Source organism: Hyperolius riggenbachi, chromosome 1 (assembly GCF_040937935.1).
Source record: "Hyperolius riggenbachi isolate aHypRig1 chromosome 1, aHypRig1.pri, whole genome shotgun sequence".
In the NCBI taxonomy this organism is placed as follows: domain Eukaryota; kingdom Metazoa; phylum Chordata; class Amphibia; order Anura; family Hyperoliidae; genus Hyperolius; species Hyperolius riggenbachi.
Genome location: NC_090646.1, coordinates 612,876,963 through 612,894,910, shown reverse-complemented (window position 1 = coordinate 612,894,910; position 17,948 = coordinate 612,876,963). Strand labels below are relative to the sequence as shown.

The window sequence follows — 17,948 nt, the reverse complement described above, 5'->3', positions numbered from 1 at the left end:
TGGTGCTCTGCATCCTGGCTATCCCAGCCTGCATGGGGGACAAGGGGTTAAAGAGGTCTGGGAGGGGGGACCCCACGTCGTTTTTTTTTTATATTTCCCACACTCAGAACGAAGTAAGTAAAACTCTTCCCACTTGGGGGAATCTATGAAAATAATACACTATTGTTACCTGTGCAAAAAAACCTGACATTTTCTGCATTTAAAAGACATTTTCGCCCTTGAAACTTAAAAATCGATTTTCTCAAAAACTATAAGGTCTTTTTGAAAAAAAATTTTTTTCCTCTTATTCCCACTGATCCCCTTAATATACCCTGGGAATTTGGTGTTCCTAAACTTTAAGCAGGCTTTGCTATTAACCGTTAAAGTCGGCGGGTTTTTAAATGTTTACATTTTTCCTTTGAAACTTTAACATCGATTTTCTCAAAAACTATAAGGTCTTTTTGAAAAAAAAATTTTTCCTCTTATTCCTCCTGATCTCCTTAATATATTCTCCAAATGTGAGGCTCTTAGCATTTAAGGGGGCTTTGCTATTAACCCTTAAAGTCGGCGGCTTTTTTATATTATACGGAGCGTTACGGTTTAACCTGATGCAGGCGAACGCGAACCCCCAAAATTCGCCTGGAACCGTTCGCAGGCGAACCGTTCGCGACATCTCTAACAAACACACATTATCTTACAGCAGCAAAGATGAGCACAGAGTTACAGCCATACACCTGTTCCTCCCTCATCTATATGAATGGATGTGGCAACATACAGTCAGGGAAAAAACTATTTTGCATGTGGAGTATTGATCAATTCTATAGGTCAATATAACACTGGAATATGAATTATTACTTCAAATAAAATAATAGCAATTCATCACAGAATCTTTGAATGTGTTGTTTTTTTATGACTGTAAATGATGTAGGCCTTCTTTGAAGCTGCATGGGATAGATAGTTTTTTACATATGGTATTTAATTATTGTAAATCTTATATCTTTGTGTTTTTGCAGGTGTTACAAACTTGAACATCTTCGAAGATGAGAACGTCCGCCTGGAATCATTTAAAGCATGGCCTCCACTTGCCAATGCAGAGCCCTCTGGACTTGTCAAAGCAGGATTTTTCTATACAGGTTGAACTTGATTCTCAGAGTAGCATGCTTATAGTTTTTATTGTAAAAGAAGGTAGGGGGTCGGCACTATAATGTCCAGCATGTGTAGTAGGATGCTATAGCGATGCTTGGTGTGACTGCAAAGTGCTGCCACATGCTCTAGGCCAAGAAGATGCACCGGAGACATATTGTAATAACAATAAAATAATACTAACAACAACAAACAATACAACAATAATAATAACAATAAAAAGTATGTAATGGTAGAAAAAAGGATTGCCTGGCACTACCACATGAAAGACAAGTGTTTATTTGACCCAATAACCATGTAGATCCTTCTACAGTAAGAGTGAAGTATTGGAAGTCAGATGCCAAGTAGCCGGACACTGGTCAGATCAGTGGTTACGGGCCGTTTAGCGTCAACCGACACTTCTTTCAAAGCTGTAGTCTTGGAAGAAGCGCCGCTGTAGCCCCGGAAGAAGCACCGGTTGGCAGGCTCCTTGTGCCCGCAAATGTTGATCTGACCAGTCTCTGGCTACTTGGTTTGTGACTTCCTACTACACTTCACTCTTATTGTGTAATGATCTACATGGGGATTGGGTCAAATAAACACTTGTCATTCATGTGGTAGTACCAAGCAATCATGTTTTCTATCATTACATGTTTTTTATTGTGTCATCCTCACTAGAGATGGCCCAAACTGTTTGCCGGCGAACAGTATTCTGCAAACTTCCACTGTTCGCACTTGCGGTGAACAGCGAGCATTTGGCGTGTTCGACCCACCCCCTATACATCATCATTGAGTTAACTTTGACCCCTTACCTCACAGTCAGCAGACACATGGCAGCCAATCAGCTAGCACTCCCTCCTGGACCACCCACTCCTTATGACGACAGACAGCAATCTCTCCAGGGGGATGCAGAGCCTCCGAAGACAGGAAGGAGAATGACTACCGATGTCTGGATCCCGCGGGAGGTAAGTTGAAACGCCCGCTGCACGCTGTGCTCTGCAGTAACCTTGCGGCGGCTATCCCAAGTCAGGGTCACCGCTCTGAGCTGTGGATTTCCAACCCAAGCCTGACTTGGGGTTACTGCTAAAGAGGTTAAGCCAACTGTCCCTCATCCATTGTGGATGGTAGCTGAGAGTTTAAATCACATTGAATTTCCAGGAAGTTATGTATTTCTCCAGAAATCAAAAATATTATTGCCAGTATAATATTTGGAACCCATGCTTCTCCAGTACATAAGGCTGGGGTCACACTGTAACTGATAAACAAAATAATTTGTTCTGCTTTACTAACAAATCAGCTTGTTCCGTTGTCATCAGTTTTTTAATCAATTTTCTGTTACGTTTTTGAATGTACAGGAGAGGATGCTAAAAAATAGACGTGTGCCCGACACCCACTGTCTCCTAGTCTAGTATGTTATACATTGTTTGATAACCTACATGGATGAACTTATAGAAGACTAATAATTTGAAAAGGCAATTGCATGATGTGGGTATTTGCTAAGAGCCCAGGTTGCCACCACAACAATATGTACCACAATCACCACTGACCTCCTAACATACATACACAACATACAATAATATAAACAAATTAACAATGTACCAAAAGACCAGAGGGAGAGGGAGTATGGAGATCGCTAAGACTATGAGCACTCAGACAACCATCGGCCTGCAGAGGCAAACACTGACTCGGTGATGACTGGGCGCTCTTGACTATCTCTGTCCAATAAATGTAGTTGAAACATGATAATTTAAGGACTGCCACTGAGGGTGGATCCTCTCACATCACCAGATAGCACTATAACTGAAGGGCCATCACTGAGGGTGGGTCCTTCCCCATAACTGAAGGACTGCCACCGAGGTTGGGTCCTCCCCCATAAATGAAGGACTGCCACCGGGGGCGGGTTCTCCCACATCACTAGATAAACATAACAGACCTCCACAGATCCTTCTCCACCATGGCTTCCTAACTACCTGCAAACCAATCCTATCTATTCCTGACCACTTCCTGGCCCACCCACTTCCCAAAGCCTCAAGCCCTCTGCCTGCACTTCCCTACCTCCTCAAGGCTCTTTCACACCAGAGCTGATTTCTGGCATTTTGACGCAAAGTCAATAATTTGCGTTAACCAAGGTAAAATGAAAGTCCATAGGCTTTCATTTTATCTTTCACATCCAACTGCATTGCAGTTCGACGCACCCGGGAGCTTTTAATTGTCCGATGCAGTCGTTTTCCCACTGGTGAATTATAACTACCGCCGCCAATCAGCGTCGCACAGCAACATCCCGACGTCCACGCTGCAGATCATAACGCTTACAGGAAATCTGTTCCTGCAAGTGTTATGTAATGTGAAAGAGCCCTAAACATTAAAACCAGTCCCTATGGTGCAGACACATTATCCCCTGCCTGCCTAAATCCCTCCCGCACCTGGACAGCAAAACCCCATCATGTAGGCCTTCCCTCAGCTGCACACAGTCCAGGCCCATGCTTTAGTGCCTGGCCCTGGAACCTCTCCTGCCTACCACAAATATTTAATTCTGATTTATACGTCCTTTCCAAAACACATAACCAGCATGCTCAGCTTGCTGACAGATCCATCTGCACTTGCAATGCTGGCTGTCTTTTCTCTCCTGCTCCCTAATAATAGATTATGGATGAAAGCTCACATTATAGATGAAATAGCATACAAAATACCATACCCTGTCCGATTTTCATTTCTATAGTCAGCCGGTTCTGTGAACACGCTTTTACCCTGTTTCAATTATATCTGTCTGCCTTTCATTTTTAGTGCTCTGGAATGATCGGGTACCGCAGAGCTCATCGGAACTGAACAAATGGATCCATACAAAACAAACAGTTGTGACTGGATCCCATTGTCTAGTATAGGATCCTTTGGCATGCCTGCCAATCCGATCCAATGAGTGTACCACTTCAGAATCATGCTAAGATTTCCTGCACTGATATCCTAATGTAATTAATTTGAGAATGTCGCCTTACATTTCTGTTACATATTTGTAAGCTATGGGGTAATAATGAATGAGTGACGTGTGCTTGTAATTTTTAGGGAAATCTGATGCAGTAAGATGCTACATATGTGGTGTCACAGTTTCTCAATTTGAACCTGGAGAAGATCCTCTGACTGAGCATGAGAAAACACAATCCTAAGTAAGTAAGCAGTGAACATAACATTGCGATTTGCGAATCAATCATTCTAATGTATGTTTTATATTTTAAGTTGAATTGTTTTTATGGTAACAAAATGGATTGTTGTATCGTCTTCACCCTCTGTCCTAAAATCTGCTTACAGCAGAATTACAGGGCTGGTGCACACCGAGCAGGTTTTTTGGCGTTTTTGCAGCCGCTTGCGGCTGCGGATACGCTTGGTCAATGTATCCCAATGGGATGGCTCGCACCAGAGCGGGAGGCATTTTGCAGAAACGCATACTCCCGGGGTGAGGCATTTTTTGGATTGCGGAGGCGTTTCTGCCTCCAATGTTAAGTATAGGAAAAACGCAAACTGCTCTGAAAAACGGCAGTTCAGAGTGGTTTTGCAGGCGTTTTTATTACAGAAGCTGTTCAGTAACAGCTTTACTGTAACAATATATGAAATCTATTACACCAAAACCGCTTGCCAAAACCGCAAAATGTTAGGTGAAACGCTACAGAAAAATAAGAAAAAGCATTCCAAAATCTGCTAGCATTTTGCGGATCTGCTAGCGGGTTTTGGTGTGCACCAGGCCACAGCTACAATTTTCCCTCTGCGCCAACATATCAGCCATTTTATTCTAAAAACAAGCTCTGAAAAGTGTCTGAAATGTTAATAGTTTATTTTAAATTTTGTTCTAGAGCCATTAGGTAGGCTTTGTTCGCATTGGGTGTGCTGCTAGGCGTGCATCAAAAAAGGGCGCCTGGAAAAAAGGGCGCAGGGTATAGCTGAAATTTTAAGTTTTAATGCAAAACCATATTTTTCTTTTAAGGGGTTGTAAAGGAAAATTTAGTGCTAAATAGGTTAAATAAACGGAAATGAAATGGCAAAATACCGTCTATAACAATTCTGAAAAGAAACGTCAAATATCTTCTATAACAAAAAAGATATTTACACTTGTACTAAGCATAGCAATGCAATGGTACGTTTTACAGATATTTTACTGTAATTATACCAAACTGTAGGCTCACACAGATCTCTCCCTATCCCTGACCCTAACACCTAGACCCCTCTTTGTTTAAATATACATAATTTAATAAATTGTATATATTACATATATTGTGCTGTAACTATACCTAACCTTACTCTCACACAGAGCCCTCCCTGTACCTATCCTTAACCCCTAGACCCCCCTGGTGGTGCCTAACCCTAAGACCCCCCTGGTGGTGCCTAACCCTAAGACCCCCCTGGTTGATGCCTAACCCTAAGAACCCCCTGGTGGTGCCTAACCCTAAGACCCCCCTGGTGGTGCCTAACCCTAACCACCCCCCTGGTGGTGCCTAACCCTAACCACCCCCTGATTGCGTATATTATACTGTAACTATACCTAATTCTCCCTGTACCTATCCCTAACCCATAGACCCCCCTGGTAATGCCTAAACCTAACCATTACCACCGCACAAACACCCTAAACACAAATAAACAATAATATATTTAATCCTTAAAATACTTCTCTACAAATAACATGAATAAAATAATTTATATATTTGTAATAGAATAAATAGCTTTAAAATAGCCTTAAAATCACGTATACATTAATATTATAAATAGAGAAAAGTATATATATATATAAATATATACAATACAATAGATAGCCTTACAAGCATTAGAAGTCTTAAAATAACAGTAACATTAAAAGCGATATTTTAGTAACTATAATCAACGCATTATAAGTATAAAAACAACCTTAAAATAACAGTAATATTAAAAGCGATATTTTAGTAACTATAATCAACGCATTATAAGTGTAAAAACAAAGTTAATACCAAAAGCGATGTATTTCTAATACAATAAGGTTGAAAACGGTATTTACGCATTATACATATGAAAACAAATTTTTAAATGATCAAAGAAGTGTAAACGAAAATTTAGTTGTTATACTTTTGTAAGCGAAATTTTTAATCTAAATAATAAGTAAAAACTGATATAAGCAAAATTTAAAAACGAAAAAATAAGTATAACACAAACTCAAAACGAACTTGTAAACGATATTTGTTATAAACCAGTGGCGGACACTGCCAGCTGTGGGCCCCTGTGCAAAATTCCAACTGTGGGCCCCTGACATGCAGCTAAAAGTGGGTGTGACCATAACAAAAGTGGGCGTGGCTATAACAAAAGTGGGTGTGGTCACACAAAGCATATATTTACCAATACAGTCTGTAGCAACCTTCCCTGAGGCCCAGAAATATGTATACATGATGCATACACGTGGCAAATGCATTATACAGCTTATTGAACAAAAGCAAAAAAATGCAGCTATTTAGAGGTTGTTAATAAACCAATCCTGCCATTACCACATAACACTGATCCCTTGCTCGCTCCAGTTAATACTCATGCAATTACAATTCAATCTACACAGGCATCGCACATAATGATCTTGCACAGGCTGCAGGTAGTACAAAGCACCATTGCCAGGTTGTTAATAAATCAATCCTGCCATTACCACATAGCACTGATCCCTTGCTCACTCCATGTATTACTCATAAATTAAAATCAATACTCTTTATCAAGACTTGCTTACTAGCTGCAGCCCTGCACTGCGCCATTATCCCTATTCCCTACCCTTCTGGACTGTGGTGATTCCCCCATATGCCATTCCAGGGGTGCAGCAAAGGTTTTTGTGGCCCAAGCGGCCCACATCCTGCGTCCCCCTCCCGAAGGGAGCGGCATGCTTTGTGCGCTGTGGCAAAAACATTAACGTGGCCATGACTTGAGGTAGGCAGAGCAACTTGCATGACGCTATCATTTCAATATGGCCCACTAACCTCTGATCTCTTTTGTTACCCCTGTCCTGTGTCACATCTGTTCCTCGTGTCTCCTCTGTTCCTGCACCTATTTTGTACCCCTCTGTCACCTCATGTCCCCCTGTGTCTTCTTTGTCCCCCTCTGTGGCACCTCTTGTCCCCCTCTGTGTCACTCACCTCTGTTCCCTCTGTGTAACCTCTTGTCCCCCCTGGGCCCTGGGCCTCTTTTATCCCCGTCGGTGTCACCTCTATTTCTCGTGTAACCTCTTGTCCCCCTCTGTTCCCCCTGTGCCTCTTTTATCCCCCTCTGTTCCCCCTGTGTTACCGCTTGTCCCCCTCTGTTCCCCCTGTGCCTCTTTTATCCCCCTCTGTTCCCCCCTATGTAACCTCTTGTCCCCCTCTGTTCCCCCATGCCTCTTTTATCCCCCTCTGTTCCCCGTGTAACCTCTTGTCCCCTTCTGTTCCCCCTGTGCCTCTTTCATCCCCTTCTGATCCCCGTGTAACCTCTTGTCCCCCTTTGTGTAAACACATGTCCTGCTATGCCTCTTTTGCCCCATGTTACCTGTTGTCCCCCTCGGTGTCACTTCATCTATTCTGTTCCCCTGTGTCACCAACTCTTGTCCCCTCCACTGTATCACCTCGTCCCCCCCCCCCCCACTGTGTTTCCCCTGTGTCACCTCTTGTGTCCCTGGCTTCACCTGTGACGCCTCTTGTGACCCCGGCTTCCCCGTGTCACCTCGTGACCCCCGGCTTCCCCCATGTAACCTGTTGTGCCCCCAGCTTCCACCCTGTCACCTCTTGTGCCCCCAGCTTTCCCCCATGTTTCTTCTTGTGCCCCCGGCTTCCCTTCATGTTACTTCTTGTGTCCCCGGCATCCCCATCACCACTTGTGCCCCTGGCTTCCCTCCGTGTCATCTCTTGGTCCTCAGCTTCTCCAACATGTTGTCTCTTGTCCCCCCAGCCCCCTCTATGTCAACTTTTGTGCCCTCAGCTTCCCATGTGTCACCTTGTCCCTCCAGCTCCTCCCTGTGTCATATCTTGCCCTCCCCAGCATCTCTTGTTCCCCCAGCTTCCCTCCATCATCCCTTGTTCCCCAGCTTCCTCATCTCTTGTTCCCCCAGCTCCCCATGTCATCTCTTGTCCCCCAAACTTCCTGGTTATCTCTTGTCCCCCCAGCTTTCCCCCGTCATCCCTTGTTCCCCAGCTTCCTCATCTCTTGTTCCCCCAGCTCCCCATGTCATCTATTGTCCCCCAAGCTTCCTGGTTATCTCTTGTTCCCCCAGCTTCCCCGTCATCTCTTGTCCTCCAAACTTCCTCGTCATCTCTTGTTCCCCCAGCTTCCCCGTCATCTGTTCCCCCAAACTTCCTCGTCATCTCTTGTTCCCCCAGCTCCCCCCCCGTGTCATCTCTTGTCCCCCAAACTTTCCCCCATCATCTCTTTTTTTCCCAGCTCCCGTGTCATCTCTTGTCCCCCAAACTTCCCCCCATCATCTCTTGTTCCCCCAGCTCTCGTCGTGCCATCTTTTGTCCCCCAAACTTCCCCCCATCATCTCTTGTTCCCCCAGCTCTCTCGTGTCATCTCTTGCCCCCCAGCTTCCCCGTCATCTCTTGTCCCCCAAACTTCCACGTCATCTTTTGTACCCCAAACTTCCTCATTATGTCTTGTTCCCCCAGCTCCACCCACGTCATCTCTTGTCCCCCAAACTTCCTCCTCATCTCTTGTTCCCCCAGCTTCCCCGTCATCTCTTGTCCCCCAAACTTCCCCCCCATCATCTCTTGTCTCTCCAGCTTCTCCATCATCTCTTGTCCTCCCAGCTCCCTCCTGTGTCATCTCTTGTCCCCCAGCTTCCCCCCTTCATCTCTTGTCCCCTCCAGCTCCCCCATGTCATCTCTTTGCCCCCAGCTAACCTGTGTCATCTCTTGTCCCCCCATGTCATCTCTTGTTCCTAGCTTCTCCCCTGTCATCTCTTGTTCCCAGCTTCTCCCCTGTCATCTCTTGTCCCCCCAGCTCCCCCGTGTCACCTTTTGTGCCCCCCGATTCCTGTATCACCATGTCCCCAACTCCTCCCTCCCTGTGCTCTTTGGGCCCCCTAAGATATTTTACTGATTGTCACGGACGATTGCGGGGACGCAGGCGCGTCCTGGAACCGCCCGTGAAGAAAAGAACGATCGCACTCGATTCCTGCATCGATTGCGCTTCAGATCAATAGAACCAAGATTTGATGTGTAGTATCTCTCTGCCTAGGAACAGCTGGGGGATCTGTCTTAGCTGAAGTGACAGCCTGGGGGGAAGGTGTTAATTAGCTTGGACATATTCCCTGTGGAAGGCACAATTCCCCTTTTGGTTCTGGGAACCAGGTGACACTTAGCTGATCTCATGGAGATGTTAATTAACCAAAGGATGCCTAGGTACAGCCAGGCAGGCTACGAATCCACGGGAGGTTTTGACACTTTGCTCCCTAGTAAAGATCAAAGGAAAGTCAGCTGTTAGCAGCTAGAACACATCCTGAATAAACCTGAAGTCTCATGGCATAATCCATAACTTCCCAGATCTGTAATATTTCTGGGGTTCCTGAGATGGCAGCTTCACCAAACGTGGGGGAAGTGTAGCATGAGCCCCGGTGCTGGTTCTGAGGAAGTTTCAGAACATTCTGAGGTAAGGACTGCCAGTTAGGCAGTTTGAAAATGCCCTGATGATACCACAGGGGTCCCACCCCTCATGTCTGGTATCAGGGCGCTGGGTAAATCGAGACAGACCTGAAAATGTTAATAAATCTGCCCTGACCTGTACGGTTCTGTGAGTTAGAGCCCATATATGGGTAGATATGATTTCTAGCCCCCAGGATAAGGGGAGGGCTCATCTCATCTTCTAAGGGGGTGTATGGCTCCCCGCCCTCACTCCCTCCTACTGAAGCAGGGGCATAAGAATGGCTGAGGACCCAAACTCAGTGTCCTCCACACTGAAACATCTTGAATTCATCAGATGCCAGCTTGAGGATATGCTGGCATCCACCTGGTCTGAACTCTGAACTCAAATTGAAACCCAGAACTCTGTTTTCCCACAAAAAGGACATCTTTCCAGGAACTAAGTATTTTTCTCCCTTCTTTTATTTTTTATACTGGCTATTACTGTCTCAATAATTGTAATTTTAATAATTGTCTGTATATATTAATTATTTATATTGCATGAATAAACGACTTTCTTCAAGTCATTCACTATCCGCTACCCTGCTTATCAGCACACGCAGAACTGATCCCGGGTCTCTGAAGATACGCTACTGTTTGTTTGTTGTTGGCTAGACAGAATACCGTGTGTTTAACCGTTTTATTCGCAGGACTAGTCAGTCAGTTAGTGGGCTCCACGGTCCCATGGTAACCGCGGTGGTGGCAGTTTACTCTGAACCAGTAGGTGACGTTGTAATTACCCGTGTCTCACAGGCTCCCTTCTGAGTTGTCTGCGGCTACTTCTTAACGGTTCCTGCGCATTGACTGCGACCAGAGTTCGCACGATCTGTGCGCTGGCACCGTTTCGAAAGGCTAAGTGCGTCCAGCCACTAGGGCTCCTGTGACAGTGTTAGGCAGCGGTTGGGACCTGTGTTGTGCTGAAAGTATCTAAGATAGCGCTAGCGCTATCGAGAAACGAACTAATTCGTTGGTGTAGCTGGAAAGCAATATATTTTTTATATATACAGAGAGACTGTGTAGCCAGTACCCCTCCCCAAAAGTTTTATTTTATTTGGCATGGAAATGTCCGGGAACTACCAGAACATGTGCCTGTCGGACCTGCAAAATCTTTGCCAAGTGAGAGGCATTGACGTCGGCCACAGGAAACAACAGGACCTGATAGCAGACTTGTCCAGATGGGATACCCAGCAACTGCGGGAGCCGGGAGTGTCTGCTGAGGTGGATACCAGCCCATCTGACAATCGAGGGGAACCAGAGGCTGAAGATCCTAGGCGTACAGAGGTTGAGCATCCTGCGGGCCCTGTTGCAACAGTTACGCCAGAGACTGTCAGTATGGACCCCAATCCCAGAGTTTCTGAAAGTACTCGCCTGGAACCGGCCAGTACTGGACTGTCTAGGGGTGCTGACCCGGTAATGCAGCAGGCATTACAAAAGCTGATGGAGACTGACCTGGAGAAGTACATGCAGTACATGGAAGCACGAGAGGAACGGGAGCACCAATCTGCGGAACGCAAAGCTGCTGCTGCTGCTGCTGAACGCCACGCGGAGAGGGATGCCGCTGAGCGAGAACGGGAGCGCCAACGACAGCATGAGCTAAACATGGCAAAAGTGCAACAGGCCAGCCGGAGTTCACCGCCCAGTCTCCCTGCTGAAGGAGCTGCACCACCCGTAAGTGCAAAATTTAAATTTGCTAATATTGAAAAAAACACAGACATTGACTTGTTTTTGCGGTCTTTTGAAAAAGCGTGCCGTCAGTATCGTCTGTCCCAAGACCAGTGGGCCAGACATCTGACACCTTTGCTGCGCTACAAAGCGCTTGATGCCTTCGCAGAATTGCCTGCGGAGAAGGATAATGATTATGCTGCTATAAAAGACGCTATCATTACTAAGTACCAGCTGACGCCAGAAGCCTATCGGAAAAAGTTCAGGGCCTGGCAGAAAAAGCCTTCTGATTCGTACCGAGATGTGGTCAGCAGCTTGCTCACCACACTCCGCCAGTGGACACTAGGCCTCACCAAAGGGTCTTATGGCGTCCTGGAGGACTTGATAGTCCTGGAACAATTTCTGAACATTTGCCCTGCTGATGTACGCCAGTTTGTGTTAGAACGCAGGCCGGCTTCAGCAACTGTCGCTGCAGACCTTGCTGAGACTTTTGCAACTACCCGGGTGGCTGATACCCGCAGAACTGTCCCATCCAGCTGGAGAGGAGGTCAGCCCAATACCTCGGCAGACCCTCCTGCCCCTGTGAGCCGTCCGCCACAGAGGCCACCCAGCGCAGCTGCTGCACCCAGGCCTGCAGCGCCTGGAGTAGTCACATGTCACTACTGCCGCCAGCCCGGACACATGAAATTCGACTGTCCGGAGCGGAGACAGACACCACCAGCACCTGGATCATCTGCATCACCTGCACCTCACCCACAGCAGAGGCAGCCCGCCAGCGAACCACAGCCTGGATCATCAGATTTTGTCCTGTTTGCCCGCGGAAAGGAAATCCGCGACCGAACCGACCAGCAGCAACTTGTTAGAGTGAACTGCAAAGTTGTCACCGGATTTCGAGACACCGGAGCTGACATCACGTTAGTTCACTCACATCTTGTGCCAAAGGAGAGCATCAGCTCCAGCCGATCCCTTGCCCTTACTGGAGTAGAGGGCACCCTTTTTCACATGGCCCACGCGACAGTGAAGCTGGATTGGGGAGTGGGAGGAATCCAAGAAAGGGTTGTTGGGGTTATGAAGGATCTCCCAGTCCCTGTGTTGCTGGGGACTGATTTGGGCAAGCTTGTGTCCTACTATGAACCTGCCACGACCGCCTTGTCGCTCACGGAAGGAGACGGACTCTCCACCCACCACCAGGTACTTTATACACTTGGGGGAGCACCAGGGGGAGGCGGGTTGAATGTGCCCAGTTCAAGGGTACCAGGTTCAATAGTGCCTGCTTCAAAGGCACCTGAGTTTGATGTACAGACTGTCTGTTGTGATGATGCTGTAACTGTACCTGAGTTTACTGTACAACCTGTCTGTAATGAAAAAATGTCTATACCTGTCAATGTCATTACTGCATGCAATGATGATTTGAGTAATGTCCGTCTGTGCCATTCTGACAGTGTACCGGTGCTAGCAGTACCGCGCAGCTGCACTGCTCAGAACCCGAGCTCAGGACAGGTGGAGGGGGTTCCGGCCTCCTCCCCCTCCTCTGACCGCAGGGATGAGACCTATCAGCCGCTGGCCTCGTGTGACATGAGCCAGTTGGCTGAAACTGACAGCGCCGTATTCTCAGCCGCACTACAAAGTGACCCAAGCCTGGAGGTGCTCAGGCAGCAAGCCGCTGAGCCCCTCGCAGACGGGGCCGCTTTCAAGGTGTACTGGGAAGGTGGGAGACTGTACAGTGTGTCTGTACAGCCCCCTACAGGTAGATCCCACGCGAATACCAAGTGGCTTGTGGTCCCGAGTGCGTTCAGGGGACATGTGCTGAAATCCGCACATGGTAATCCTCTGACAGGGCACTCGGGTGTCCGCAAGACACTCGCCGGTATTCGGAACCAGTTTTATTGGCCCCGGATGAACAGGGATGTAGCAAACTACTGCAGGGCATGTGCCGTCTGTCAGGAGCTGGGAAGGTCCAGGGATTCCCGCGGGGTTCCCTTAGGTCCACAGCCACTTAGCAGGGGAACCCGGCGTGGGCTGGCTGTTGACCTAACCAACCCACTGCCCGTTGTCAGCAGTCACGGCAGACACCACGTCCGACTGCAGTGGCGCAAACGCCCTGACCAGAACGGTCCATGTTGGGTCAACCCTGAGGGTAGCAGACCGCGACCGGTCCAGGGGAACCGAGCCACAGGCTCCAATAGGTTTTCCCGCCGTACCGGCAACTCGAGGCCCGTCAGCCAGGTTAGCGGCGCCGCCACACATCTTGCGGATGAGTGGCTGAGCCGCAGACAAGGGGGAGGGCTGTCACGGACGATTGCGGGGACGCAGGCGCGTCCTGGAACCGCCCGTGAAGAAAAGAACGATCGCACTCGATTCCTGCATCGATTGCGCTTCAGATCAATAGAACCAAGATTTGATGTGTAGTATCTCTCTGCCTAGGAACAGCTGGGGGATCTGTCTTAGCTGAAGTGACAGCCTGGGGGGAAGGTGTTAATTAGCTTGGACATATTCCCTGTGGAACAGTGGTGCTCAGCAGAGCTCGAATATTCGAGTAGCTCGAATATTCGAGCTCTTTTTCAGCTATTCGAGCTCGGTATTCGAGCTCCGAATAGCTGGAGCTATTCGAATGGGCTATCCGAGTACACTCGAATAGCCCATTCACTATTCGAGCTATTCGAGCAACCCGGCGCTATTCGAGCTCGGTACCGAGCTCGAATAGCGTCATAGCCCAGATTGATGTCCTTAGAGCCAATCAGAGGGCTCCCAGGCCCTCTGACGGCAGCCAATCACAGAGGGGGACCCTGGCCAGCCCCTACCCTATAAATAGCGGCCGCCATGTTCCGTTTCTCCATGCTTGCCTGAGACTTGTACAGAGAGAGAGTTGCTCCTTTGTGCTTTGGCTTAGCAAGTGCTCTATTGTGATCATTTACCTAGCGTTTTTGCTCACCTACACCTGCCATATACACCTATATTGTTGTTAGTTAGATAGACATTGTATTTTAGTTAGTAGCTTGTGTGTTACATTAGAGACAGGCAGCTGCTGCAAGCTTACAGGTTTAGGCCTCAGGGGGGCCTTGCCTCTGTGGGCAGCTGTCCTCTGTTTATTTCTCTCATCTATACCAGTATTTCTGCTGTCCTTTACTAATAGTATTGTAGTTATACTGTACTAGGAGTAGGACACTTACTGACTGTCACTGTTTATAGGCTACTAGCTAGCTCCTGCGTGTGTGCACTCACTCACTGTCTGTGTGTACACACACTCTATTTCCTTCTGATTACTGATAGATTATTGTTAGTTAGTTGTACTTACTTACTACTTACTCTTACTGTACCCGTAGGGACACTCACTGTCACTGTTCATATAGGCTACTAGCTCCTGCGTGTGCGCACTGCACTCACTGTCTGAGTGTACACACACAACACACACTCTATTTCCTTCTGATCGCTGATTGATTATCGTAATTAGTTAGTTGTACTTACTGTTACTACTTACTCTTACTGTACTAGGAGTCTAGGACACTCAGTCACTGTCCATAGGCTACTAGCTCCTGCGTGCGTGCACTCACTGTCTGAGTGTACACACATCCACACTCCATTTCCTTCTGATCGCTGATTGATTATCGTAATTAGTTAGTTCTACTTACTGTTACTACTTACTCTTACTGTACTAGGAGTCTAGGACACTCAGTCACTGTGTTCATAGGCTACTAGCTCCTGCGTGCGTGCACTCACTGTCTGAGTGTACACACACCCACACTCCATTTCCTTCTGATCGCTGATTGATTATCGTAATTAGTTAGTTGTACTTACTGTTAATACTTACTCTTACTGTACTAGGAGTCTAGGGCACTCAGTCACTGTCCATAGGCTACTAGCTCCTGCGTGCGGTCACTCACTGTCTGAGTGTACACACACCACCCACACTCTATTTCCTTCTGATCGCTGATTGATTATTGTAATTAGTTAGTTCTACTTACTGTTACTACTTACTCTTACTGTACTAGGAGTCTAGGACACTCAGTCACTGTGTTCATAGGCTTCTAGCTCCTGCGTGCGTGCACTCACTGTCTGAGTGTACACACACCCACACTCCATTTCCTTCTGATCGCTGATTGATTATTGTAATTAGTTAGTTCTACTTACTGTTACTACTTACTCTTACTGTACTAGGAGTCTAGGACACTCAGTCACTGTGTTCATAGGCTACTAGCTCCTGCGTGCGTGCACTCACTGTCTGAGTGTACACACACCCACACTCCATTTCCTTCTGATCGCTGATTGATTATTGTAATTAGTTAGTTCTACTTACTGTTACTACTTACTCTTACTGTACTAGGAGTCTAGGACACTCAGTCACTGTGTTCATAGGCTACTAGCTCCTGCGTGCGGTCACTCACTGTCTGAGTGTACACACACCACCCACACTCTATTTCCTTCTGATCGCTGATTGATTATTGTAATTAGTTAGTTCTACTTACTGTTACTACTTACTCTTACTGTACTAGGAGTCTAGGACACTCAGTCACTGTGTTCATAGGCTACTAGCTCCTGCGTGCGTGCACTCACTGTCTGAGTGTACACACACCCACACTCCATTTCCTTCTGATCGCTGATTGATTATTGTAATTAGTTAGTTCTACTTACTGTTACTACTTACTCTTACTGTACTAGGAGTCTAGGACACTCAGTCACTGTCCATAGGCTACTAGCTCCTGCGTGCGGTCACTCACTGTCTGAGTGTACACACACCACCCACACTCTATTTCCTTCTGATCGCTGATTGATTATTGTAATTAGTTAGTTCTACTTACTGTTACTACTTACTCTTACTGTACTAGGAGTCTAGGACACTCAGTCACTGTGTTCATAGGCTTCTAGCTCCTGCGTGCGTGCACTCACTGTCTGAGTGTACACACACCCACACTCCATTTCCTTCTGATCGCTGATTGATTATTGTAATTAGTTAGTTCTACTTACTGTTACTACTTACTCTTACTGTACTAGGAGTCTAGGACACTCAGTCACTGTGTTCATAGGCTACTAGCTCCTGCGTGCGGTCACTCACTGTCTGAGTGTACACACACCACCCACACTCTATTTCCTTCTGATCGCTGATTGATTATTGTAATTAGTTAGTTCTACTTACTGTTACTACTTACTCTTACTGTACTAGGAGTCTAGGACACTCAGTCACTGTGTTCATAGGCTACTAGCTCCTGCGTGCGTGCACTCACTGTCTGAGTGTACACACACCCACACTCCATTTCCTTCTGATCGCTGATTGATTATTGTAATTAGTTAGTTCTACTTACTGTTACTACTTACTCTTACTGTACTAGGAGTCTAGGACACTCAGTCACTGTCCATAGGCTACTAGCTCCTGCGTGCGGTCACTCACTGTCTGAGTGTACACACACCACCCACACTCTATTTCCTTCTGATCGCTGATTGATTATTGTAATTAGTTAGTTCTACTTACTGTTACTACTTACTCTTACTGTACTAGGAGTCTAGGACACTCAGTCACTGTGTTCATAGGCTTCTAGCTCCTGCGTGCGTGCACTCACTGTCTGAGTGTACACACACCCACACTCCATTTCCTTCTGATCGCTGATTGATTATTGTAATTAGTTAGTTCTACTTACTGTTACTACTTACTCTTACTGTACTAGGAGTCTAGGACACTCAGTCACTGTGTTCATAGGCTACTAGCTCCTGCGTGCGTGCACTCACTGTCTGAGTGTACACACACCCACACTCCATTTCCTTCTGATCGCTGATTGATTATTGTAATTAGTTAGTTCTACTTACTGTTACTACTTACTCTTACTGTACTAGGAGTCTAGGACACTCAGTCACTGTGTTCATAGGCTACTAGCTCCTGCGTGCGTGCACTCACTGTCTGAGTGTACACACACCCACACTCCATTTCCTTCTGATCGCTGATTGATTATTGTAATTAGTTAGTTCTACTTACTGTTACTACTTACTCTTACTGTACTAGGAGTCTAGGACACTCAGTCACTGTCCATAGGCTACTAGCTCCTGCGTGCGGTCACTCACTGTCTGAGTGTACACACACCACCCACACTCTATTTCCTTCTGATCGCTGATTGATTATTGTAATTAGTTAGTTCTACTTACTGTTACTACTTACTCTTACTGTACTAGGAGTCTAGGACACTCAGTCACTGTGTTCATAGGCTTCTAGCTCCTGCGTGCGTGCACTCACTGTCTGAGTGTACACACACCCACACTCCATTTCCTTCTGATCGCTGATTGATTATTTTAATTAGTTAGTTCTACTTACTGTTACTACTTACTCTTACTGTACTAGGAGTCTAGGACACTCAGTCACTGTGTTCATAGGCTACTAGCTCCTGCGTGCGTGCACTCACTGTCTGAGTGTACACACACCCACACTCCATTTCCTTCTGATCGCTGATTGATTATTGTAATTAGTTAGTTCTACTTACTGTTACTACTTACTCTTACTGTACTAGGAGTCTAGGACACTCAGTCACTGTGTTCATAGGCTACTAGCTCCTGCGTGCGTGCACTCACTGTCTG

At 46.7% G+C, this 17,948-nt stretch overlaps 1 pseudogene; it reads left to right on the top strand.

The window, feature by feature from the left end:
• The window catches only part of LOC137542540 (baculoviral IAP repeat-containing protein 1b-like), a 107,249-nt pseudogene that overhangs the window by 18,145 nt on the left and 71,156 nt on the right, over positions 1–17,948 (top strand).